This window comes from Callithrix jacchus, chromosome 17, assembly GCF_049354715.1.
Source record: "Callithrix jacchus isolate 240 chromosome 17, calJac240_pri, whole genome shotgun sequence".
In the NCBI taxonomy this organism is placed as follows: Eukaryota; Metazoa; Chordata; class Mammalia; order Primates; family Cebidae; genus Callithrix; species Callithrix jacchus.
In genome coordinates, this window is record NC_133518.1 from 48,583,941 (window position 1) to 48,610,667 (window position 26,727).

At 41.8% G+C, this 26,727-nt stretch overlaps 1 long non-coding RNA gene across 1 annotated transcript; it reads right to left on the minus strand.

Moving 5' to 3' along the window:
* Nucleotides 1-5,298: 5,298 nt before the first annotated feature.
* LOC144580025 (uncharacterized) lies at nt 5,299-22,585 on the minus strand. The gene is made up of 5 exons (XR_013528903.1): nt 22,414-22,585; nt 18,508-18,584; nt 14,152-14,229; nt 12,697-12,760; nt 5,299-5,745 (listed from the first exon to the last, which is right to left on the minus strand). It is a non-coding gene; the product is annotated as an uncharacterized LOC144580025 (long non-coding RNA).
* Nucleotides 22,586-26,727: the final 4,142 nt, after the last annotated feature.

Below are 26,727 nucleotides of genomic sequence, written 5' to 3' on the forward strand. Positions count from 1 at the left end.
CAAACCCTCAAGGTCATCAAATAGGCTAAAAGAAAAAAGAACTCATTCAAAGGTCAGCAACTTCAAAGATTGAAAGAATATAAGCTCACAAATATGAGAAAGAACCAGTGCAAAAACCTTGGCAACAACAAGCCAAAATGCCTTCTTTTCTCCAAATGACTACACCATCTTTCCAGCAAGGGTCTGAACTGGGCTGAGATGACTGAAATGACAGAAATAGAATTCCAAATATGGATAGGAACAAAGATCATTGAGATGCAGGAGTATGTGAAACCCAATCCAAGGGAGATAAGAATCACAATAAAACAATGCAGGTGTTGACAGACAAAATAGCCAGTATAGAAAAGAATGTAATAGACCTGATAGAGCTGGAAAACACTACAAAAATTTTATAATACCATCACAAGTAGTAGTTGCAGAATAAACCAAGTAGAGGAAAGAATCTCAGGGCTTGAAGACTGACTTTCTGAAGTAAGACAGTCAAGAATAGAAAAAAAAAGAAGGAAAAGGAATGATCTAAATCTTTGAGAAATATGGGATTATGTAAAGAGACCAAATCTATGACTCACTGGTGTTCCTGAAACAGATGGGGAGAGTGTAAGCAACTTGGTAAACATATTAGGTTGGTGCAAAAGTAACTGTGGCTTTTGCCATTACTTTCAGTGACAAAAACTGCAATTACTTTTGCACCAAACTAGTATTTCAGGGTATCAACCAAGAGAACTTCCCCAACCTAGTTAGAGAGGCCAAGATTAAAATTTAGGAAATGCAGAGAACCCCGGTAAGATACTTCACAAGAAGATCATCCCCAAGACACAACCAACAGATTCTCCAAGGTTAGAATGAAAGAAAAAATGTTAAAGGCAGCTAGAGAGAAAGGTTGGGTCACCACAAAGGGAAACAGATCAAACTAACAGTGGACTTCTCAGCAGAAACCCTACATACCTGAAGATATTGGGGAAAAATATTCAACATTCCTAAAGAAAAGAAATTGTAACCTAGAATTTCATATTTGGCCAAACTAAGCTTCAGAAGCAAAACAAGAAATAAGATCCTTTTCAGACAAGCACATGCTGAGGGAATTTGTTACCACAAGACCTGCCTTACAAGAGCATCTGAAGGAAGCAGTAAATATGGGAAGATTGTTATCAGCCACTACAAAAAATCATGGATACTATAAAGCAACCACGTAAGCAAGTATGCTTAATAACCAGCTAATATCATGATGACAGGATCAAATCCACACATCTCAATACTAACCTTGAATGAAAATGAGCTAAATGCCACAACTAAAAGGCACAGAGTGGCAAGCTGGATAAAGAACCAATGCCCATTGATATGCTGTCTTCAAGTGACCCATCTCACAGGCAATAAAACCTGCAAGCTCAAAATAAAGAGATAGAGAAGAATCTACCAAGCAAATGGAAAACAGAAAAAAAACCAAGGTGCAATCCTAATTTCAGACAAAACCGACTTTAAACGAAAAACATCAGAAAAGGCAAAGAAGGGCATTATACAACGGTAAAGGGTTCAATTCAATAAGAAGACTTAACTATCCTAACTCTATGTGCACCCAACACAAGAGCACCCAGATTCATAAAGCAAGTTCTTAGATACCTACAAAGTGAATTAGACTTCCACACAAGAATAGTGAGAGACTTCACCACCCTACTGACAGTGTTAGAGAGATCATTGAGGCAGAAAATTAACATATATTTAGGACCTGACCTCCGTACTAAATCTAACAGACATCGACAGAACTCTCCATCCCAAAACAGCAAAATATACACTCTTCTCATTGCCACATGGCACATACTCTAAAATTAATCACATAGTTGGACATAAAATACTCCTTAGCAAGCACAAAAGTACTGAAATCTTAACCACAAATCTACTGGATCACAGTGCAATCAAATTAGAAATAGAGATTAAGAAAATCTCTGAAAACTATACAATTACATGGAAATTGAGTAACCTGCTCCTGAATGACTTTTGGGTAAATAATGAAATTAAGGCAGAAATCAAGGTGTTCTTTGAAATGAATGAGAACAAAGATAAAACATACCAGAATCTCTGGGACACAACTAAGGCAGTGTGAAATGGGGAAATTTATAGCACTAAATACCTACATCAAAAAATTAAAAAGATCTCAGTTTTACAACCCCAAATTACAACTAAAAGAACTAGAGAACTGAGAGCAAACTGACCCCAAAGCTAGCAGAAGACAAGAGATAACGAAAATCAGAGCTGAACTGAAGGAGACTGAGACAGGAAAAACCATTCGAAAGATCAATGAGTCCAGGAGTTGTTTTTATTTTGAAAAAAATTAATAGAATAGATAGACCATTAGCTACATTAATAAAGAAGAAAGGAGAGAAGATCCAAATAAACACAATCAGAAATGGCAAAGGAGGTATTACCCCTGACCCCACGGAAATTCAAATAACCATCAGAATATTATAAACATCTTTATACACAAAAACTAGAAAATCTAGAAGAAATGGATAAATTCCTGGACACATATGCCCTCCCAAGATTGAACTGGAAATTGAATCCCTGAATAGATCAATAATGAGCTCCAAAATGGGGTCAGTAATAAATAGCCCACCAACCAAAATAATCCCAAGACCAGATGGATTTATAGTCAAATTCTATCAGATGTACAAAGATGTTCTGGCATCATTCCTGCTAAAACTATTCCAAAAAACGGAAGAGGAGGGACCCCTCCCTAACTCATTCTATGAAACCAGCATCATCCTGATAACAAAAGCTGGCAGAGATACAACAAAAAAATGAAAACTTTAGGTCAATATCTTTCATGAACATCTATGGAAAAATCCTCAATGAAACACTGGCAAACTGAATCCAGCAGCACACCAAAAAGCACCATGATCAAGTAGGTTTTATCCCTGGGTGCACAGTTGGTTCAATGTATACAAATCAATAGGCCAGGCACAGTGGCTAATACCTGTAGTCCCAGCACTTTGGGAGGCCGAGGCGGGTGGATCACGAGGTCAGGAGATCGAGACCATCCTGGTCGACATGGTGAAACCCCATCTCTACTAAAAATACAAAAAATTAGCTCCAGCTACTCAGGAGGCTGAGGCAGGAGAATTGCCTGAACCCAGGAGGCGGAGGTTGCGGTGAGCCGAGATCGCGCCATTGCACTCCAGTCTGGGTAACGAGCGAAACTCCATCTCAAAAAAAAAAAAAAAATGAAAAAACAAATCAATAAATGTGATTCCTCACATACACAGAAATAAAGATGAAAACCACATTATTTTCTTAATAGATGCAGAAAAGACTTTCGACATGGAAGAAAATATTTACAAACTATGTATCTGACAAAGATCTAATAATCCAGCATTTATAAAGAGTGTAAATTTATAAGAAAAAACAAACAGTCCCCTTAAAGTGTGGGCAAAAGACATGAACAACTTTCAAAAGAAGATATACATGCCCCCCCAACATGTATATGAAAAAAAGCTCAACATCATTAATCATTACAGATATGCAAATCAAAACCACATTGTGACACCATATCACACCAGTCAGAATGGCTATTAAGAAAAAGTAAACAAAAATAACAGATGATGAGGTTGTAGAGAAAAAGGAATGTTTATACACTGCTGGTGGGAATGTTCAACCATTGTGGAAGACAGTATGATGATTCCTCAAAGATCTAGAAGCAGAAAAATACTAATTGACCCAGTGATCCGATTGCTGGGCATATACCCAAAGAAATAGAAATCATTCTATCATAAAGACCTATGCATGTGTATGTTGACTGCAGCACTACTCACAATAGCAAAGACGTGGAATCAACCTAAATGCCCATCAATGATAGATTGTATAAAAAAATGTGGTACATATATACCATGGAATACTGTGCAGCCATAAAAAAATGGAATGAGATTGTGTCTTTTTCAGGAACATGGATGGAGCTGGAAGCCATTATCATTAGCAAGCTAAGGCAAGAACAGAAAACCAAATATCGTATGTTCTCACTTACTAGTGCAAGTTAAATGATAAAAACATATGGACATATAGAGGGGAATAACACACACTACGGCCTATCAGAGGGTGGGAGGAGGAAGAGGAGCAGGAAAAACAACTAATGGACACCAGGCTTAATACCTGGGTGATTAAAAAATCTGTACAACAAACCCCCATGACACAAGTTTAACTATATAACAAACCTGCACATGTACCCGTGAACTTAAAATCAGTTTTAAAAAAATTAGCTGGGTGTGGTGGCATGCGACTGTGGTCTCAGCTACTCAGGAGGCTGAGACTGCAGTGAGCTGAGCTCCTGCCACTGAACTCCAGCCTGAATGACAGCAAAATCCTGTCTCCAAAAACAAACAAACAAACAAAAGCCATTTTGCCACATTCTCTGTAAAACTGTCACATTTGGCAGGCAAATAACATCTAATAGCTGTAATTTCTGTTAATTAAGGAAGAATATACTTCTTGTGCATGTTTACTAGTCATTTCTTATTTTATAAATTATCAAGACATTTGACTGTTTACCTGGTTGAGACTTACCATTTATTTTATTCATTTACGCAAGTTTACTGTAGATATATAATATCTCCAACTTTGTCAGTGATAGTTATTGCAAATAATATTCCTAGTTTGTTGTTGGATTATTAATTGTGAGATTTTAGTTTTAAATAAGAAGTTTGAATATATATGTGATGAAGTCTTTGACCTTTGTGATTGTTGTTTTTGTTTTTACCTTAAGAAGCTTTTCTTCAAATAATGAGATCAATAAATCATCACTTATTTAAAAAAATTAAGTTTTGCCAATGGGCAGAATTTTTTAGTAGGAACTTTGAAAACATTAGAAGCTCTTGATACAGTGTTTTAGAAAATGTAAGTTCATGGATAAACTACAAATCTTCATTCAGAATGAAAGATTAAGAAACTTAGTGGATATTTATATACCAGTTACCAAAATTTTTAGTTAATATGTCCTTATTATATATCTTGTCATAAAATGGAGTTTTAAAATATGTTTATTTACTGAAAGAGGCAAAGATAGATTTCCTATCATATTAAAAGGTTTCTTCAATAGTTCCAAGGCCTGCTAACTTGTAACTGGTAACCTTGAAAAAAATACATTTATTTGGAATGTTAGAACATTTACTGTAAAACATTAAATTTGTTTCTTTAAAGTTGTAATTTAAGATTGCTACAGAAAGTTGATTTTTTTTAACCAACCTTGTAATAATTAACCTGTGACCATGACCTTATTGATCAAATTATAATGAACTCAACCAGTATAAAAGATTCTCTTAGAATAAGGAATGCTCATAAGGGTTTTTCTCTTTGAAAAAATTATCTTACAAGTTAAAAATAAGAATGTCTGATAGGTTAATTTTTAAAAACACACATAATCTAGTTTTTCCATAACCTCATGATACTTCCCACCTCTGGGTCTGAGGAGTTTGGCTTTTTGCCTCTTTCCTGGCTCATTTTTGCATGCCTTTAAGATCACCAAGGGCCTGATTCTCCAGGAAGTTTTCCCTGATCTCCATCCCAGGAGGCCAAGGGGCCTCCCTCTGCATTCCCACAGCATCCTGAGCTTGTCGTTATCATTGAGCTTGTATTTATTATGATTGAGATGAGCTATTTACTTGAATGTTTCTGCCTCATCATGAGATCCCAAAGGATGGTAATGGTGTCCTTGTCGTCTTCATATCCTGTACACCATGTCAGATGGTCAAAATATTTATTGACCTGCAATGGGAGCAGAATCAGGATATTCTGGTACAGTGATCTTTCCATTCCCACCCCAACCTGTCTCTTGAATTCACAGCCCCTGGTGCAGAAGCTTGTGTGTGTGTGTGTGTGTGTGTGTGTGTGTGTGTGTGAGAGAGAGAGAGAGAGAGAGAGAGAGAGAGAGAAGAGGGAGGAAGAAAGGGAGGGAAGGAACATAGATGAGTTTATGACTTCACTCTGAATGCTCTGGTAAGACAAGGGCACTGAACTGGGCACCAAGTAACCTTCAGTGCTTGGTGCGTGTGCTCTTCTGATATTAGGGTTTCACAGTAGGTACACTGGTTGCTTTAACTACTGGCAGGTCTCAACACTACTGCTGTCCACCATTTATTGAGCAACTATTGTGCTCCAGGCCACATCCTAGGCGATTTACACAAATGTTAACTCTGAAGCTCTGACTCCTGTTCATTAGAAGACTAGGATAACTGGAAGAACCTTAATAAATTATGAAATTTGCCCATTCAAACCATTCATCTCCACCTCCTCTCCCATCCAACCTACTCTCAGTGACTAATATACTCTTCTTCTCTCTCTGCCCCAATTTGTCTTTTCGTGGAGTTACTAATGAGCAGGGAGAGGCCATAGAAGCCTCTTAAGGAAGACTTGGAAGAGAAAGAGGAGAAAATAGAGGAGCGGGAGGGGCAGGCAGCCAAGGGTGTGGGTACTCTACAAACCAGGTCATTCATCTTGCATGTCCCTGAGTGGGTGTCCCAATTACTTAAAGTATTTTAGGTTCAAAGATTTGTCAAGACACCTTTTTCCAAAGGATCTGCTGCATACCCTATATCTGTCTAGTTTCTCAGCAGGAGATAATGATGTATAGTGCATAAATCTTTCCAGAGTGCCAATTAATGCCAGGTCTGCTTCTTTGAAGTGATGTGAGGGCTGATTCCTTGGGCTGGGTTCTGCTTGGAAGCCAGGGGAGGGCCTGCTCCTTTGACTGTGTGAGCTCAGCTGGGAGAGATGGGGCTGGAAAAATGCTGCTTTTTCTAGGTGACTGGTCTGCAGGGCAAACATGCCCTGTCTATAGCAGGGGAGACCATGCTGGGTTTTATAGTCATGGGCAATGACCCTAATCAGCGTTAATTAATCAAGAGCCTAATCAGCTGGCTCTGGGATATGATGGTGAGGGTGACCATATAATTTATTGTCCAATCTAGGATACTTTTGAGACTGAAAAAAGAATACTATTAATAATTTTGTTGGCAGAATGGATGCAAATCGGGACTGTCCCAGGCAGACCAGGACATATGGTTACATTAGGGTAATAGATAAACTTTATCAATTAATTCTTTGCAGCCTGTGGAATAGGTTCACGTCACATATCACATTCTTCAGAGAAAAGCAAGTCTCATTTGATAGTCACTCTCCTGCTGTATATACAGCCTTTTGCAGACTGATGCTCTGAAAGAACAAAGGTTTGGAGGCTGAATAGACTTGGGTTTGTATCTGAGCTCTGTCACTTGCTGGTTGACCTCACAGAGTAAACAACCATCTTGGTTTGCCTGAAATTATTCCGGGGTTATCACTGGAAGTCTCATGATTCAGGAAGCCCTTTAGTCCCAGGCAAACTGGGAAATTGGTCACCGTTTTTGGCAACCTCATTGAACATGGAGTGTGGTCATGGAGAGCTCTAAGCAGTCAAGGGTGGCCATCTAAATAGAACAGGGATGGTGGACTGGTGCTGGAGGTCTGTCAGAGTGATGGGGATCCAGAGCATGTAGAGAGGGGTCCCCAGGAAGCATCTGTGAAAAGGAAGCTGGCCTGAGAGTTTTATTGGTCAAGTGGAATGTTGATGGTGTGGTGAGTAAAGGTATGCAGAATCAAAACAAAGAGGAGAGTGACCAACACTGGGCAAGAAGGAGGTTTGGAGTAGTGGCTGGAGTGGAGTAGAGGGCAGGGAGGTGAATAGACAGCAGTGTAAATTGCATTTGAGAATAATCCCTTTCCACACTTGGAAGTCATCCATAAGACCCAAGAGAAGAGGGTTGAGTTTCTGTCATTTGGCAAAGGGGTCCAATAAACAAGTGGATTGGGAAGCAGCTACAACACTGATCCACTGGTAAGTGGCATTTAGGACATAGGTAAAGTGCCTTGTAGCATGTCTGGTACAGAGTGGCTGCTCAGTGGAAGTAAATTTGTTCTCCTTTCCATCTTGTCCTACCAATATAATGTTCTTCTTATCCTTGCAGGTATCTTCCTATTTTGCTTTTCTCCAAAGAACACGATTGGATAAGTGATTTAAAATAATGAAAAGATCAAAAACAGCAGTAGCAACACCACCACCTACCATAATGCCCAATAAATAAAGCCAGTAAAAATCATGGTTACTTCTCCTTTGTCTATTTCACCTTCTTGCTACTATCTATCTATCTATCTATCTCATCTCATCTATTCATCTTTTTTTTTGCAGATATTACTGTACTGCCTAGGGCAAACAAATTTAGAGATTCTCTGAGAATCTCTAAAATGTGGAGTTTTATCTAATTAATCCCTAGCATTCCACTTGATGCTTAGATTTGCTGATTCCCAAATTGTATACTTTCTGAAGAAACTTTTTTTTACATCTTCTCTGTGAATTTCAAAGGCACCGTTATGGCAGGTGCAGTGGCTCACACTTTTAATCCCAGTGCTTTTAGAGGGCAATACCAGATGATCCCTTGAGGCCAGGAGTTCCAGACCAACCTAGGAAGCATAGAAAGATCCTGTCTCTACATTTTTTTTTCTTTTTTTTTTTTTTTTTTAGTTAGCCTGGCATGATGACATGTACCTGTAGTCCAAACTACTCAGAATCTTGAGGCCAGGAGGATCCCTTGAGCTCAGGAATCTGAAGCTGCCCTGGACTATAATTGTGCCACTTCACTCCAGTCTAGATGGTGACAGAGAAAGACCCTGTCTAAAAAAGAAAAGCACCATTAATGGGCTATGAGCTAAGGGTAGGGGTGAAACTGTGAGCCAGGGGAGTACCAGCTGGAGCTTAGAAAGGAATCGCAGGACCACTGCAGCCCAGGATAGCATCAGAGGAATCCCTGGCCCATGGGGACACCAGCAGTACTGCTGCACTTTAGGGTGTACCAGCAGAACTACTGCATCCTGGAGAGCACCCCCAAAATTGGTCTTGCTTGGGGGATCATCAGAAAGCATGCTGCATTCCATAGAAACATCAAGAGGACTGCTGTTGTCCAGGGAAGCTCCAGAAGAAATGATCTGCCTCATAGGCGCACTGGAAGGACTGCTGCAGCCCAGGGGGGCATTTTCAGGACATTTGCATACCAGGGGAAGACTCAAAGGACTGCTCCTGCCCAGGGAGGCACTAGTAGGACCACCGCAGCCCCGGATGTGATTGTGGAACTGCATCAGCCCAGGGGAGTACTAGGAGAAGAAGACCTGGTCTGGGATACTACAGGCCAGGGGAGTGATTGCAGGGCTGCTCTGACTCAAGGCCAACTGAAGACAGAATAGATACTCTGAGGATGGGAGCCCAGTGTTCTGGCCTTGTTTTCCTTTGAGGCAGGAGAGTCCTCTCCCCTCTTTTTTCTATTTTCTCATGTCTTCCCTCATCCCAGTGTTGGTTCCTAATGGTGGTGTTATTTACGTAGAGAAGAGATATAGACAGTGAAGACAAAATATGCTGGCCAGTCAGGTCTGATGGGTGAGGGGCCCTTCCCAGCTGGGCTCCACAGTACAAAGGACTTTCTGTGGGCTAAGGGAGTATATTTCAGGATTCCGGAGCTTTCTATCAGAAAGGGACAGCTTTTGTCCATATTCTAATAAGTTTATACCCTCTGTTGCATCTCTTTTTGACATCAAAGGGATGAATGAAAAGGGAGAGCTAAGGAACTTTGGTGAAGCAAGAGTCCCGAGACACTTTTATTTCGTGGTGGGAGTCGGGAGGCTGTCTTGTTTTTGCATCTCCAACATCAATCACTAGTTCTTAGCTTTTTAATTTTTTTTTGTTATAAACTCTTCTGAAAATGTTTTATAAACTATGAACATACGCCAGAACAGTACACAGTTCTGACAATTCTGTGTGTGTGTGTGTGTGTGTGTGTGTGTGTGTGTGTGTGTGTGTAGGCTTTTTAAAATATAATTTTAGGAGATTTATGAAAATGAATTCATTTCCATTCTTGGAAATCCATTCATGACCCTTATTTTTAAAACCCTAGAATTAGGTGATATATAAATTCCTTCCAAATTTCAGCTTCTCTGATACTCCTGGAGAGAAAGAGTGGGCAGGGTGAAGGGCGGGAGGGCTGGTGGTTTTAGGGGTTGGGTTAGATCCACTTGATGATGGAAGCCAGTGTCTGCAGCCAGAACCCTGAGTGCCTGTCCCTGGCAGCAAACCCACCTTCAAATGAACTACTGGGATGTAAGAATTCAGATTGATGAGAGTAATAAACCACTTTCGGATTCTCTGGGCATGGGGATGGCAGGTGTGCAGAGCAGTCAGCATTCTCTGGCATTTGGGAGGAAGAACACCGTGGAGACTGGGCATGTACCAGTGTTGGCTATAGTAGTGGAGAGACTGTGTGCCTCCAGGCATAATACCTGCTGCTCACATCTGGGGGCTGGTGTGGTCCCTGTATGGTATGTTCCTAGCAGTAGACATCCTGGGACTCCATCTGATCTTGCTTGGGCAAAGCTACTGGATGGGAATAGTAAGCTATCTAGGGCATTTGCAGGGCCCTCATCATTTTGGCTGTGTTCATATAGGGCATGGAGGGCTTGTTGGTTGAGCATGCGTGGTAACCAATGAGGTGGACAGAGAAAGATGCGTCAGTTAGAATGGAGCCTCTGGTTCCTGACTTGCCAGGTTGTTATCAGCTGGGCTCGAAAAATCCTCATAAGTCTGCACCCCTTGATGAGTTTGCAGGGCTGAGACTCTGGCTCTTCATTTTCTTTTTCCTAGAAATGTAGAAAGAGGACTATGGTCCTACTGCCTGCATGTGGATTGGCTGATAGCCTCTTCTTGTTCTGCTTGGCTGACCCAGGGGCATTCATCTCTCCTAGGAGCCAGGACTGAGAGCAACAAGTGGATGAGGTAGGAGAGAAGTGCAGGTAAACCTAATGCTGGGCCAGAGACTGGAGGAAATAGCAGGCATAAAAGTCAGGGTAGAGGGTCAATGTCAGGCTATCAAGGTTAGATTTAGACCTAGGAACCAGAAAACAGGTACTGAGGTGACACCTGTGATGGCAGGTCCTGAGACTGTTGCCATAACAGGACAAGGGCTTGGGCAAGCCACTTAATTTCTCTGAGCCTCAGTTTCCTTGTATGTAAAGTGAGACTAATAACTTCTACTTGGCAAAGTCTTTGTTAGAATGAACATAAATCACTTAACATATTTGTGGCACAAAGAAGCAGCTTTTATTAACAGTAGCTCATCACTATGTGCTAGCTACCTAGCAAGGTCCTTGGATAGGTTGGGAGAGTGATAGTTATGAAAATGAGTAAGATATGCTATCAGTTCTCAATTTCTCATAGCTTCACAATTATCATATAAGTTAGATTGTGATGAGTGCGGTAATAAATGAAACCACTGTTGCTGAATTTCTCCTGTGACCCCGTAATTGCTCAGTTGTGGAAAACCTCTCAAGTGACCGAAACCCTCCCAGACAAAGGTATTACAGAATCATGCTTCCAATTAATGTCTCCTAACTTGGATTACAAATGTGGGCTAGAATTTCTCAGGGTCACTGTCTACTGTTTCTCAGGTAATTGGAACTAAAGAGTATGCACAATGATGTGCTTTAAGGGTGCTTTTAGAAATATAAAGATATGTGTGTAAGAGGAACCTTTTCTATCATGGACCATTGAACCACAATGGGCAAAAATTGAGGACTACAGAACTAAAGCACAATTATATTTTCTTTCTTTTTTTCCCCCGGAGAATACAAAGCTCCTACTCATTCACTTTCATAATTAGAACAGGTCTCTAAGTAAGTTCAACAAATGAGAAAATAACACCCCTTTGTTTATATATAATCAGTTATTAATGAAAATAGATGAGGCAGGGAGGAGTAGAGAGAAACTAAGCCAGGCACAGCCAGAGATGAAAAAGTAAAGACTGACAGGGACACATAAGGGGTGGGAGGGGAGGTACGGAGTGAGACTCAGACTAGAAGCAAAGATAAGTCATGGCATATAGATGGGAGGACGGAAGTGTGTGTGTGTGTGTGTGTGTGTGAGAGAGAGAGAGAGAGAGAGAGAGCCAGAGAGAGAGAGAGAGAGAGAGAGAGAGACAGACAGAGAGAGAGAGAGAGAGAGAGAGAGAGAGAGAGGAATGAGGGCAGGGAGAGGAAGAGCAGGGGAAAGGGCCAGATAGCAAATATGTTAGGCTTTGTGAACCATGTAGTTTCTGTTGCAACTACTTGTCTTGGCTGGTATAGGGCAAAAGTAGCCATAGACAACATAGAAACAAATGGCACATTGTGTTTCAATACACTTTATTTACAGAAACACTTGGCCAGCTAGATTTGGCCCAAAGGGCATAGTTTGTGAACCCTGCTCTAAATCATGCTTTTGCATAGTCAATAAGCAGTGACATCTGTACTGGGTTCTTAAGGTTCTGATTCCCTTAGATATCTCTAAATAGCTCATTAAATCCTATAGGAAGCATGGCTGCTGGGAGGTTCATAGCCTTAGGTCCTTTCCTTCCAGACCACACAAACTGGCACCATTTCTACCAAAAAGAAGGAGGAGCCAGGAAGGATGGCTTCATCTTGGGTGGTGGTGGGGTGAGGTAGGAGGCGAACGCATGCAAGCCACCCAGCCTCAGCCAGCCAGCAAAGTGCAGGGCCACAGCCTGTGCCCAGGCTTTCCTGGGTTTCCTGGTAAACAGCTCCTCCAGGCCAAGGCTTTCATTCCAGCCCCTCACCCTGTCTTTTGTCCCAGCACATAATGATTCTGACCTCTGGCATTTTGAGAGTCTGCTGTGAAAAAATGTGGTACTTTGATCCATCCATTGTTGAAATTCTGGAAAGAGAAATAAATAATTTGAGGCACATGGTGGATTCATCAGGGAAAGCCCTGGGAGAGAAGAGGCAAAAAGACAGCAGAAGTGGGGAAAGCAAGAGTGCTCTCAAGGAGTTATTTATCTCTTTGCTCTTCTTCCTGAGAGGGCTGGGGTGGGAGTGGGAGTGGGTGGGGGTGGGGGGCAGCCTGCACGGGGAGGCTCTGAGACAGACCAGATGTGGGCTGACCTCATGGCCTTTTCTAGCTCCAGCTGTCTAGGATGTTTAACATTCCTGATGCTTAGATTTATATAATGCTGTTCCCCTGCAGAGTTCAAGGCATTCGGTGTGATATATTGGGAAAACGCTGCATTAATTGTTGGGAAATCTGGGACATCATTCTGGAAGTGAGGGTCTGCCAGGTTTTTGAGGTTGGGCTAGACTGTGTCTCTGAGTGTACACTGAGTGTCCTGAAAGAGGAGTGCTGTGTCCAGTGATCTTGGGAAAAGCAGTGCTCACCCAGAAGAGACAAGTGTTTTTGTTGCAGTATCACACACATCCATTACTATGCAAATGTGTTTGTGAATGGCCAGTGGTCATAGCCACAATGTGTATGTATGACATTGTTTACCATCTGTCCTTCATGCACCTTTCCTCTTCCTCAGCTTTCGAAGCCCAGCAATGCCCTATTTTGTCTTCCCGTGGAGCATATTTTATATTTTATTTTCTTTTCCTTTTCTCACCCTGAGTGTCACTCAAGAGTCTGAACAAGGACCTCTGCTTTTCTCTGAATGAACTCTCTGTTCCCATTCATTCTCAAAGCTTAAGCCAGGACTTCCTTACAGTTTAGTTTACATTTCTAGCCTTGATTTCTTGCCAGTATCTGCGTTTCCAGGTGACATTTCCCTGTGAACATCCTTCTGTCCTTTCAATGATGACATGATTACACTCTACCCACCGTCTGCCCTTCCTCTCCATTTTTCCTTAGGACTTGGTTGTGGGGTCTGACTGCTTCATACCACATGTCTGCCCCTCCTGGGATGAGCCTCCTATTTCTAGACTTCTAGCACATGGCTGCTGCACTCATCTTTCTTGAAATCTCCTTCACAATATTTCTACAAAATGTACAAAATGTCTCCTTTTGCCTGTAGAATAAAGTGCAAACTTCATGCTTGGCTTCTCCTGGTCTAGGATTCACATCATCTGAATCCACAGGGCCTCCCTGGTCCAGACTGAGATAAGACCCCTGTTTTTGTCCAGATCTTAGGCCTTCAAAGCACACTGTAAATCCCTTTCCCTTGAGAGACCTCATCTGGCTGTTGTTCCTTCCCTGACCATCCCCAGCAGGGTAGTATCACTGCACAGCAGGGCACATCCAGTGTCACTGTGGTGCTCTCTGCCATTGCTTCTTACCTGAGGCATGAATTAACGTTCTGCAGGTCTTTCATGTGCCCTGTGAGATCTAGCTGTGATGGGAACATCTTGGGTATCCTGTAATATTTTGAGATTGATTATCATTTTTAGGTGGCTTAGTACATAAATAGTGGCAAGAGCAGCAAAATAAACAGCAGACATCACTGGCATATCATTCTAGGCATAAGAAATAGCCATACAAGGTGCTGCTCTGTCCCCCTAAGAAGGTATTTATTAGTCAGGCTTCTCCGGAGAAACGGAAACAATACTACACACACACACACACACACACACACACACACACACAATATATATATATATATATATATATATATATATATACACACACACACATATATACAATAACACATATTTATGGTATTATATGTAGCATACATATAATGTTTTGTATATAAATAGATATGTATGAGATTTATTTCTTTATTTTTAGGGAATCAGCTAATATGATTGTGGGGTTTGGCAAGTCTGAAATCTGTAGGGGAGACCTATAAGCTGGAAATTGAGGCAAGAGTTACTGTTTCAGTTTTGAGCCCAAATTCCTCAGGAAGCCCATTGAAAACTCAAGCAGGATGTCTATCGTCCAATCTTGAGGATATCTCCTTCATCTTTGGGAAAGCTCAGTCTCTGTTGTTACAGCCTTCAACAGCTTGTACAAGGCTCACCCACGTTTTAGAGGGTGATCTGCTTTATTCAAAGTCTACTGATTTCAATGTTAATCACATCTACAAAAGAATCTTCACAGGATCACCAAACTGGTGTTTTACCTAACAACTGGACTTCATAGCCTACCTAGCCAAGTTGATGTACGAGATGAACCCTCACAGGTACTTTTGAGAGCCCTCCTGCTACTCGAAGATATACTGTGGCTTTCTTTCGGCTTGGACAGAAGAGCTTCAGGATACTTGATCAGGGCTGGCAGAATGATTTTAGGCCTATTGCTTGTCACCCCTTGGGGCACTGGCCTGGACTGTTTCGTTGATTAATGGTGTACCCCAATTTCATTGACCATATATGATGATAACTAAGTTTCCTTTAGCTCTAACATTCCACACATGAACATCAGGTAGTCCCTATAACTATATAAAATGAGAGTAGTAATGACTAACACATATCAAAGGTTGACTGTGTGCCAGTAGACATTGTTCAACATACCTTATGTGAAATGACTAAATTAATCTTCCCCAAAATCTTATTAGATAGCAGCTGTTCCTAACCCCCTTTTAATAGATAAAGGAACGGAGGCAGAGAGAGGTTAACAGCTCAAGGTCACACAGCTAGTCAGTGGCAGAACCAGGCTTTGAACACAGGCAGTCTGGATCTAGAGTCTGAGCTCTTAACCACGACACAATGCTGTTTCTCCAGACCATCTCACAGGATTGTGGTGGACAGCAAATGCGGCAATGGATCTACAAACACTCTGTGGACAGTAGAGACATATGGCTCTAAGACATATGGCATTACTATTAATGATTTGTCTCTTGAGTTCTTCCGTAAGCAACCCCTCTGGGATGAAGTCTCATAACTGAATTTCATCTGGAAGCCCCTAGCACATTGTCAAGTACACAGCAAACTTAGTTGATGTGCAGTGAACACTGGGGCAGTGGAATGAATCAAGGATGTGTAAACAAACCACTACTTGATGAGATCTCAGTTTTGAATCCATTCCCCTGGTGAGTGTGGATAGAAGCCAGCCTTTGTCCTTCTTTGTGAAAAGAATCAGAAGACCATCTCCCAGCAGTTCCTATATATCTGTTCATGTTCCTTTATCAATTTCTTGAAACATGAAGCACTGCCTGCACTTTCTTTTTCTATGCACGAACACTTGAGATAGTTAAGGCAACACACTTCCCTGGTGACAGGAGGCCCAAGTGCTGTCTGAGTTTCTGGGCATGAGATTGTGTGGCTGTGTAGTTAGCTCTGGCAACAAGACAGGAGATGAGAGATCTGCTATCCTTGGGAAGGCCTCCCACAGTGGCCCTTACAACTCCAACTTTGCCTTGTGGAGCACATTCCTGGCTTGGCAGACCCTCAGCTTCAGACCTCATTCTGGCCAAATGAGTGCTTTTTTTTTTCTTGTTTTTTTGAGACTGAGTCTTGCTCTGTCACCCAGGCTGGAAAGTGCAGTGGTGCAATCTTGGCTCACTGCAACCTCCGCCTCCCAGGTTCAGGTGATTCTCCTGCTTCAGGCTCCTGAGTAGCTGGGATTACACGCACCTGCCACCATGTCCAGTTAATTTTTGTATTTTTAGTAAAGACAGGGTTTCACCATGTTGGCCAGGCTGTTCTTGAATTCTTGACCTTAGGTGATCCACCCGCCTCGGCCTCCCAAAGTGCTGGGATTACTGGTGTGAGCCACCGCGCCTGGCCCAAACGAATGCTTTTGATGCAAGAGACTGAGAAGGCCAAGGAGGTTGAGGGGAATTTGAAGACCTCTGTTTAATGATTCTCTCTGATTTGGTTTCTCCATCTGCTCTTTACTATCATTCATGTCCTCCAAGGTGATGCCCTCCAGGCCAGCAGCCCAGCGACAAGGGCACTTTCTTTGGGGAAAGGGGAAACTTCCGGAGGTTTTTTCCTAGATCTATCCTCCTGGAGACATGGTGTGAGGCTGTGATATTCATCTCAGCTCCATTCTTCATCATTCCTGCTTTCTCTCAGTGGATGGGAAATTCCTCTCTATCCTAATGTGACTTGGTGGGGAACAGAGAAGACTTTTGGCTCTGCCATCCGGGATATGCCCTGTGCTGTACATGGTCAGGGTGGGCCTATATGCCCAGATGTATAAGTCCAGGCTTTGAGAATGCAAAGTTTATATTGCAGCCTTGGTTCCCTCATTGCTCACTCCTAACTTCCAGTATGTGACTGCACTAGAAGCCTACCACTGACCTGACCAACATCTTCCATTGTTTTCCTTATCCCTCCTTTCCTTTGACACCCTAGACTACTCACTCACTGGCACACACTGGTAGTCATCTGCTCCACATCCATATATTCCCAATTAGGGAGGGGCAGCAATGTGTCCCATTAGACATATCCCTTGAAATCAGAGGTGGCGATGGGTCTCAGATCGGTTAATGAGTTGTAAGCAGCATCTGCTGGCTGGGGCTTCCAGGAAAGCTCTTTTACTCCTGATCAATAGGGGCAAACAATTCACCTTTTCCTTTTGCCCTTCTCTTTCTTCTTCTTCTTCTTCTTCTTTTTTTTTTTTTTTGAGACAGTCTCGCTCTGTTGCCAGGTGCCAGGCTAAAGTGCAGTGGCACAATCTTGGCTCACTGCAACCTCCGCCTCCCGGGTTCAAGCAATTCTCCTGCCTCAGCCCCCCTCTCAAGTAGCTGGGACTACAGGCGCGTGCCACCATGCCCAGCTAATTTTTGTATTTTTAGTAGAGACAGGATTTCACCATGTTGGCTAGGATGGTCTCGATCTCTTGACCTCGTGATCCGCCCGCCTCGGCCTCCCAAAGTGCTGGGATTACAGGCTTGAGCCACAGTGCCTGGCCTGCCCTTCCCTTTCTTTGTGCCTGGAATACAGAGGTTGACCTGCTTCTTGTAGCCATGAGGATGAAAATCACAGGTTGAAGCTGGAGGAGCTAGATACAGCCTGAGTCCTTGAAGGCATCCCCAGGCAGCACAACAGCATTAGACTGACTGCTGCTGGATTCCTTGGTGCCAAGAGCAGAGTTCTATTGCCTGCAGCCAAATGGAATCCAAGCAGGTACAACTTCTTTCTTAAAACTTTCATCATGCTTGTTCATAATGATTAATTCCTTGCTTGTCTGTCCTTGGATGGTTTCTTTTCTTCCCTCTGCACTCTCTGCCCACCAGCACTGGCCAGGTCAAGTTATAGTGTCCCAGAGGCCCCTGCAGGCAGTTACACAGTCACTGTTTTGGGCTTGCATGTCTTGCCCTAATATGGGATTTTTATTGTGTGTGTGGTGGCCCACATAGTTAGGGGATGACTACATTCAGTGAAGGGAAATAGCTCTTCAGTCACATAAATGCCAGGAACCTCTGCACAGTTCGTCCTTCTACCTCACTTTACCCAGCAGTGGAAAAGTAAACAAAAAAAAAGGCATTTTAAACTAGCTAAATTTTGCATTTTGGAAACACCTATTCTGTGTCCCAGATGGTTTGCATACTGGTTTTGGTCATAAATCTCTGGTTATCCTAGGACAGGAATGGAAATTACCTGGTTCTTTTGACACCATCCTGCATCCTAGCTGTTCACCAGTGGAGACCATGACTTGATTGTGCTATCTTTTATGTTTGTTAATTTTGAACCCAAAGCATCTCAGAATCTTGCTGGAAACAGCATTCAAGGGAGCCATTTTCCTACCTTTGAGTCAGCATGCAAAATGGACACTTTGATGGAGGTATCACTTTCTTCTAAAGGGTCTCAGGGCTTCTTTAGGTCTGGAATGCAAGGATACTAAGACTTAGGGATGGCACAATACTTCTCCTGGGATAAGACCAAGGCAGAAATGGCTCGGGCAGACAAAAGGAAATGAGGGGATAATGACATTCTCTTTTCTTACTTCCCCCTTTAATCTTTATATTTAATCCTTCTAAACCCCCAAATTGAAGTGTCTGTGTCTACTGTCCTGAGCTGATGTAGGGAGATGAGTGGGAATAGAAGCCGACATGAAACTCATCAGAGACAGCACTTTCTGAAGATCGGCAAAAGGGAAGTGTGACAGCCAACTTCTTGGAAGGGGATGGCAGAAATGTAATTAAATTTTCTGATCTTGTTAGCCAATTTCTTCACTCACTGCCCCTGAACCAGAGAACAGGGAGGGAGGAAGGACACTGTTGCATCAGTGGCGGTGGGGAGGGAAATGAGCTTTTCACGGATTATTGGGTTAGTTCCACTTCTCCCACTTTTTAATTTATTTGTCTGCATGTTCTCCAGAGCTGAAAAGGCTGAGTCCCTTTCCATTTTCTTTTAATTAGATCTGATTTTGGAGTCTGAAAACTTGGGAGGGCTCAGGTTACAATAGCAGGATGACAACAGTTGGAAGGTACCCGTCTCCTATTGGATCTTTTAAAACCCCTTCGGAATTTAAGATTCCTAGTGATGGTTTATTTTTTTTCCTTTCTTTCTTTTCATTCTTTAACAGTTATAGTACTGCTTGCACTATTTATCACCTTATCCCATTTTCTTATCTTTTGGTTAAAAATCATGAACATCACTGATTTCTTTTTACAAATTTCAAAAGAAGAGTCTGTATTTACTTTGAAAGTCTTTTCTTTTATCTTCCCCTTTTGCAAAATGAAACACAGATCAGGAAAGCTAGTTGTGGTCTTTCCAAGTATTTAGAAGGAGTAGCATCAATTCTATGTCCTCTCTTTTTTGAAGCACAAGAGAAAAAAACAACAAACAACAAAAAGACCAGCCAGAAAGCAACCAAGCCATGACTGTGGGTGGATACTTTGGTTTATCACTTAAAACCCCTAGTGACAATATCCTGGGGCTAAGGGCATCTGAGGCCTCAGGTGAGAAAGCCAGACATGGAATACTGGGTGGCTGATGGAGAAACAAGAGCCCATTTCTCATCTGCAACCCTGCATGTGCTTTTGCTGCAGTGGCTCTGTCAGGGGTCCTAGTGCCACGATGGGATGTGTGCCTGCAGTGCATGGAGGTCTGCTGCACTGGAGAGCATTTGTTTTACAATTCATCCTGGGCAAGAGGCATTCTTCAGCATTCTGCTTGGTGGCTCTAAATTTATGATGCTACAGGGCATGTTTGGGATGGCCTGACTTAAAATATAGGCTACACAATATATGCAAAGAGCAGTTTGGGAAGACCTGTGGACACTTCAAATAAATGGGTAGCCATCCTCCAGAGAAGCTATAATCGAGGTTCCAAGGAAGCCTCTGTAACTGCTGACTGTGGGAGACAAAATATATGTATTCAGTGATTGTGGACCAAGAAAAATGATTCAAATATTAACCAAAATTGAAAGCCAGAAGGCATAAACTGAATAAGTTTTACTTTAAAGTCAAGCTGTTTCATACATGGGCAACCCAAAGGAGCCTGCTCCAGGATTAGTAGAGCAGAGATTTTTTTTTTCCTAGAGAGTTTATGCATTCCTGAGAACCCCCAGACAGCCCCGCTGGTATTTTTTGGAAAATGCCAACATGTCACAGATGAGGACAGCATACCATTTAACTCAGAATTTACTATCCCAGCATCTGGGCTGGCGTGGGTTGGAGGATGAAACATGATTTTCTCAGGGAGTCTGTGTGAGATCACAGAAGGCCCGTGAAGTCATGGCATTTCACTTGGACCTTTAGGGATGAAGAAAGTTGGGAAAGGAGGAAGGACATTTTCAGCAGAGGGACCTCTCTAAGAAATGGCATGAAAAGCCAAAAATATGCTGGGTACCTGATAAATAGAAATAAATGTATCCCAGGTAACAGAAGGTACATGATGGGCTGGAAACGTAGGAGAGCTAAAACCCAAAGAGCCCCCCGTGTGTGACTTGCGTTTGTATTTCACAGAGCAGGAAATGTGGGTGAGAAAGGCTGATGAGAACAGTGCTGAAGGGAGAATAAATTCTCTGAATCTTAGTTTCTCTGTGGAATGAAGGTGCTGGACAAATTGCTTTTTCAGGGAGTTTTCTGTGAGCCTCATCTCAGCTGCTATAGAAAGAGAGCAAATAGCTTACAAATGCTGGCTGCCTACTCTAAACAGCTCTGTCTTTTTACCTTTCCTCTGAATCCAGGGAGAGACAGAGGAAGATGGAGAGGGAGAGAGAAGATGTTGCAAAACAAAAGGGTTCTAGCATCTGTAGATTCATAGATAAAAGACAAAAATCTTAAAAATTTCTGTGGAAAACAAATTCCTCATTAATGTTGTTTTTATTACTTTTATTGATAAAAGTGATGCTGCTGAAGTGCTCTCGCTAAAAGAAAAAAGAAAGAAAGAGAAGGAAAGAAGAAAGAAAGGAATTCTATTATTTCGTAGTAAACTTTTGGAGAGTTGTCAGATTTAGAAAACAGTTGGAAAACAGATCTTCTGAACAGCTCTGCAGAAGTGTGGGGCACGGTTTGGTATGATGAGCATACACGCTATATCGAAACACATGCTGAGTGCAGAAATCCTCAGTGCTCACTACTACCCCACGGCTGCTGCCACAGCCAAGTGCCCTGCTTGCCTCAGCCACAGCCTGCTCACTGTCTGTCCTCTTCCATGAGAAACAGAAAATAACCGTGAAACCTCTTCACATGACCCTCAAATCACAGAATCATCACATTTTAGGGCTAAGAGGAAACTTAGAGCCTTCAGCTATTTGACAGATAGGAAAGTATTCCTAGGAATCAGACTATGCTAGGAAAACTGGGGCAGTATGACCCACATATGTGGGTTATATAACCACATGTGAAGCAGGAATAATGTCTTGATGTTAACAAAGGTGGATAAACATTCCCCAAACTTTTCCCCATGAGACGCTGATCGTGCCCTCCAACCTCTCACCTCCTTGGTTACAAATAGGCTTTTGGATTTGGAAGCTGAGTGGATCTGAGACTGAGACATGGGATGAGGTGGGAAAAATGCTGGGAGAAAGTGTCACATTGCTTGTCCAGTTCCACGTGTCCACTCTTAGGCCGGGATTGCCGTGAGGTCAATGAACTTGAAGGAGGGGATCATCCTCCTTCTCTCTCAGGGAGTGCCTCCTTTCAAGGTGCTGGGCTCCTCCCGGCAGGTGACCTTGCTGGCCTTGCCCCACAGTGCTCTGCCTGGACTCAGACTCTGGCTGCTCCTTAGGGACAAAGATTAGGCAGGAAGTGGCCAGAATTTCCTGCCAGCTGAGACCTAGCAATGGAGGGATGGCTGATCTTCACACCACCAGCCCGAAAATAGCTGAGGAAAACTAACTGAAGTCAATATTATTGCCTATTGTGGGTATCAATAATTTATTTTGGACATTAAGCCAAATGAAAGCACAAGTAAAGGGAAAATGATTTTTGAACAAATATTAAACATGTACCTTCTGATTTCAGACTGGCATATTGGAAAAGCAGGGCTCAAATACCCCAGAGCTAATGAAGATATAGCAGGCTTTCATTAAAACAGGTATTAGAATGAAAGTACAGCTTCAACATACTTTTGTACAGTGAAATATAGAATAAGCAGTTCTTTCATTAGGGATGGGGAAATCAAATTTTAAAAACAATGTCTGCTTAGAAGTTTTTCTACTGATCATCAATTCAGCACTTACTTTCAATATTAATAACTCACCTAAGCACCTGGAAGGAGGCTTTTTTCTGCTGAGTTAATGATTTTTTCTGTGAGTCTTCATCTGATTGATTACATCATAGCAAGTGTGACCACATAACAAGCTGCCCTGGAAATATGATTATCTGAAGCAACAGTTAAAGAAAGAGGAATTACTGAGGATGAACAAGTTCTATTTTAGAATTGTTTATGACAGACAATTCTGAAGAAAACAAAATCAAAATAGATACAAGAGAAGTGGGATTGTTTGCAATGTCTAACACAAAAGTAAAGGCTTTTGTGTATATTAGATATGCATTTCTTTGGGAAAATATGCTTGAACATTCCAATGAAATATTCTTATCTAGCAGAGAAAATAATTGTAATAAATAAATATGAATGGCAAAATAGAAAGTAAGGTAGGTCAACGTCTTTGTTCTCCATTTAAACCAATGAGTATAGGAGTCAGATACTGAAAAGCACTCTAGGGTTCAGGCTCCCAAATACTGGAGGGAGGTGGTGATCAGTTGAGGGGGGCCCCAGAGGATGCTGTATATTTGTTCTAAGGATTCCAGTGAAAGCAACAGACACCTGGAATGTCCTTGTTGGGAGAAACCTTAGCATTACTTTCCCAACCTCCCCGACGTCCCCATAATGTGCTATAAACAGAGCCAGTGACATCATTTTACAAGGCCCCCAAAATAAAAATTCAGGCCAGGGCCCTTTATTGAAAAATTGTTAAGAGTTTCCGGGAGGCAACACAAAGCATTAAACCAAGTGTCGGGCTCCTCTAAGTGCTAGGCCCTGTGAGACATTACAGGTCGTATGCCCTTGAAGCCAGCTCTGACTGTAAATGGGGAAGCAGGGATCGTAATGGCTCAGAGTTGTCCTCCAATAGAAGTCTTTATTCCTTTTGCTTGTTTCTACTGGCCGTTGGGCCCCAAAAAGTTTGGGTGCAGGGGAAAAGGGGGAAATCCTATGCAGAAATCACACCATGCCCTTTGTTAGCAGGGCTCGGCATGCCTTTTCTTCTTGGTTTCCCCTTAATCATCTAAAAATGCAGGCATCTCCTCTTTGACCCAGGATCCTTTACTTATTTTTATATTCTCAAACGTTGAATGTATACAGTGTCATGTACTGTGCTGGGGACTGAAGATACAGCGATTAACAAGGCAAAGTATTAGTCTTTGAGAAGCTCCATCTGGTGATGAGAGAACTTGACCTTTCTTACCTGAGAAATGGAATAGAAGAATTTCACATGAGGTGAGGGAATATGAGTTGTCATTTTCAAATAGAGGGAATAAAATATAAATTCAGTGCTTTGGCATCAGCTTGGCATTTTTCAGTGAGGAAGATCACATAGGATTTACCACATCCATTAGTAAATAACCCATATTTTTTTATCAGTGGTTTTGGATGGGCAGAGAAAGGAAATTGATCTTAACAGGTCAGGACTATAGGATCATCAGAGGGAGGTGAAATCTGATTGAGGAATGGGCTAGACGTTCTAGAAGTTCCTAGAACTCACTGGAATGACACCTTGACTCCTAGCAGTATGACTACATTTGTAGCACAACAGAAAGTGACTTCCTCAATGTGGCCTCTACCACAGGTAGTTGTCCTCACAAGGTAGGCAAGAGAGTGAGGGAGAGTCATTTTATGTCAAAGCCCTGCACTGAGAACTGGTTCAATACACTTGATTTTATCTAGTTTATGTCTTATTAGACCAGTCCCAGAAGGGAAAATGAGTCCTTTTTATACCTTTAATCACTATTCCACTTCCTTTTACCTCAAGAAAGCTCTCCTGAGGAGGGGGAGGTTTTTCCAAGTCTTTGAGGGATAAACCTCATGGTTGCTGGCTTCAGAACAGTGTGTTTTCTTGCTTTGTATTTGTCACAGACTTTTTCTTTCCCCTTCTGTGAATGTTAACTTGAGCACAACAGATTTCTTTTGGCTATGGTTGAAAACATTCGAATTTTCATTTTTTTCTGAAAATATTTTGAAGGTGGGTAAAGACGGTCTTTAAATGCTTGGAAATAGCTTTTCTCAAACTGTGTTTACAGCATATTAAACTAAATAAACATTCTAAAGACACAGATGTTGGAGTGCTATTTGAATAATGTCAAATTAAAATTGTCAAGTTAGAGGTTGGAAAGAAGCATATGTGGTTGGTTTGCTGCGTGATTTGGACTCAATGGGGGTTCCACCAGCAGGAAACCCGTCCTTTATTCACAGCTCGTTTTCAGCATGATGTGTAGATTTGTTCTTCCCCGGTCTTTTGATGGAATTTGGGGCAAACTCCACACTTTTTTTAGGTCACTCTCAGATGACAAATTTCCCTCTGACCAGTTCTAGTGTCAATGTCCCATTTCAAGTAATGAGAATGTTCTATCCAGTGTCATAATCATCTAACTCCACACCCTTATCAAGGTTAAAGCATCTCCCCTCTCTGAGCACACCCAGTCTGCTTTGGACTGGGAAGCCTGGAGCAGGGAGGGGAGGTCAACTGTTTTTCCTCTCCTTGGATTACTGGATTGTTATTATTATTATTATTTGGATTGGATTATTGATCTCATTCTTTACTCAGTCCCTCTGCCATGCTCTCTTTCAGTGCATTAGAATTGACAGTGTTCTTTACCACCGCATTGATTCTTGAACTTGGCCAATGGAATGAGAGTAAGTTATGATGCAGGCAGGTCTTAGGAAGTGCCTGGGTGCATTGGCTTAATCTTATGTATTCCTGTGATCAGTGTGAGAAGGACATACCTCAGGTAGCCACTGTCTCTTCAGCCAGAATGCAGGCAGACCTGGTTTAACCATAGCTTAGCACAATCTGCAAGGGCATTGATTGCCATCCTCTGGAATGTGAGGATAATCTTTTCAAATGTTTTCTTTTTGACCTTTGGGGACTCAGGAAGAATTTAGACAATTTTACATTTTTTACCTCTTGATGCATAATATGTATTTTCTACTGTGGAGCTGAGAAAAAGTATAGAGCCACACTGTATTATAATTTAAGTGAAGCATTTTACACATTGCCTGGCATATGATAAACACTCAATAAATAGAAACTTAATGTGGGTTATTGGTATTATTAGTCAACATTTTTTTTTACAGGAACCAAAATACTCAAGGACTTTAAAATTATTGTTTGTGAGTTAAGAGAATGCCTGGGAGTTTCCTAGCTTTGAAAACTATTCTGGGCAACTCAAATGCCACTGATTGCATTTCTCATTGGACATTATTCCAGGACTCAGGACAAGAGAGGTTCAGAGCTACAGCGTACCTGTGTTCAGCACTACTCCTGTAAGGACTTACATGTTTTATTTGTGGGCTCTTCCTTTATTTCCAGAACATTCTTTAAGTGCCTGTACTGGGAATATTCCATTTTGCTTCTACAAATCCGTTCTCACCCTTTCCAACCTTGTTTTTTTTCCAGTGGGGGATCAAAGGCAGGAGGACAAAGAGATCAGAGCGTTTACTTCCTCAGAGTCTCCCCTACTGACTTTGAGCCTACTTCATCCCTCTACTAAAGACCATCGGTCCTGTTGGGCAGCTCCCTTCATGGAGCTACCCACTGGAGGAATTTTGTTCCTGTAACTACTCCCTCCCATTGCCCTTTCAGGCTTGGAGGGCCTAACAGCTACCTGCTGCTGTCAGTCACAGGCTACTGGATTATCTTCTCTGATTTCTCTGAACCAGTGCTTCTTAATCTTGGTTGCACATTAGAATTGCCTGGGGAACTTTTAAAAAATTTCAATCTCATGCCCAGGCTATACTCTGGACCAGTGCTGTCCATCAGAATATAATTTAAGCCACATAGTAATCTTAAAGATTCTGGTAGCTATATTTTAAAAAGTGAGAAGAAATAGGTCAAATTAATTTTTGAAATTATTTTTTTCTAACTGAGCACAATCCAAACATTATCATTTCAACAAGAAATTATTTAAAAGAAATGATTGAGATATGTTGTATTCTTTTTTTTTCTCTTTGTACCAAGCCTTCAAAATCTGTTGAATACTTTATACTTACAACATATCTTTATTTGGACTAGCCACACTGCCAATGCCCTGTGGCTACAAGGGGCTAGTGGCTACCTTATCAGACAGCACATGTCTAGACTAATTGGGTAAGTTTCTCTGGGGATGGGACCCAGAGAGTAGTAATTTTTAAGACTCCTGAGGACGTTACATTTAATGTGTAGCAAGGTTGAGAACCACTGTCCTAAACCCTGCCTACATCTTTATAAATAGCGCTTTTTAAAATTCTCTTTAAATTACTAAATTTGAGAATGTCATCTGTTTCATGCCATGTGCCCAGTACTGGGTGGGAATATGG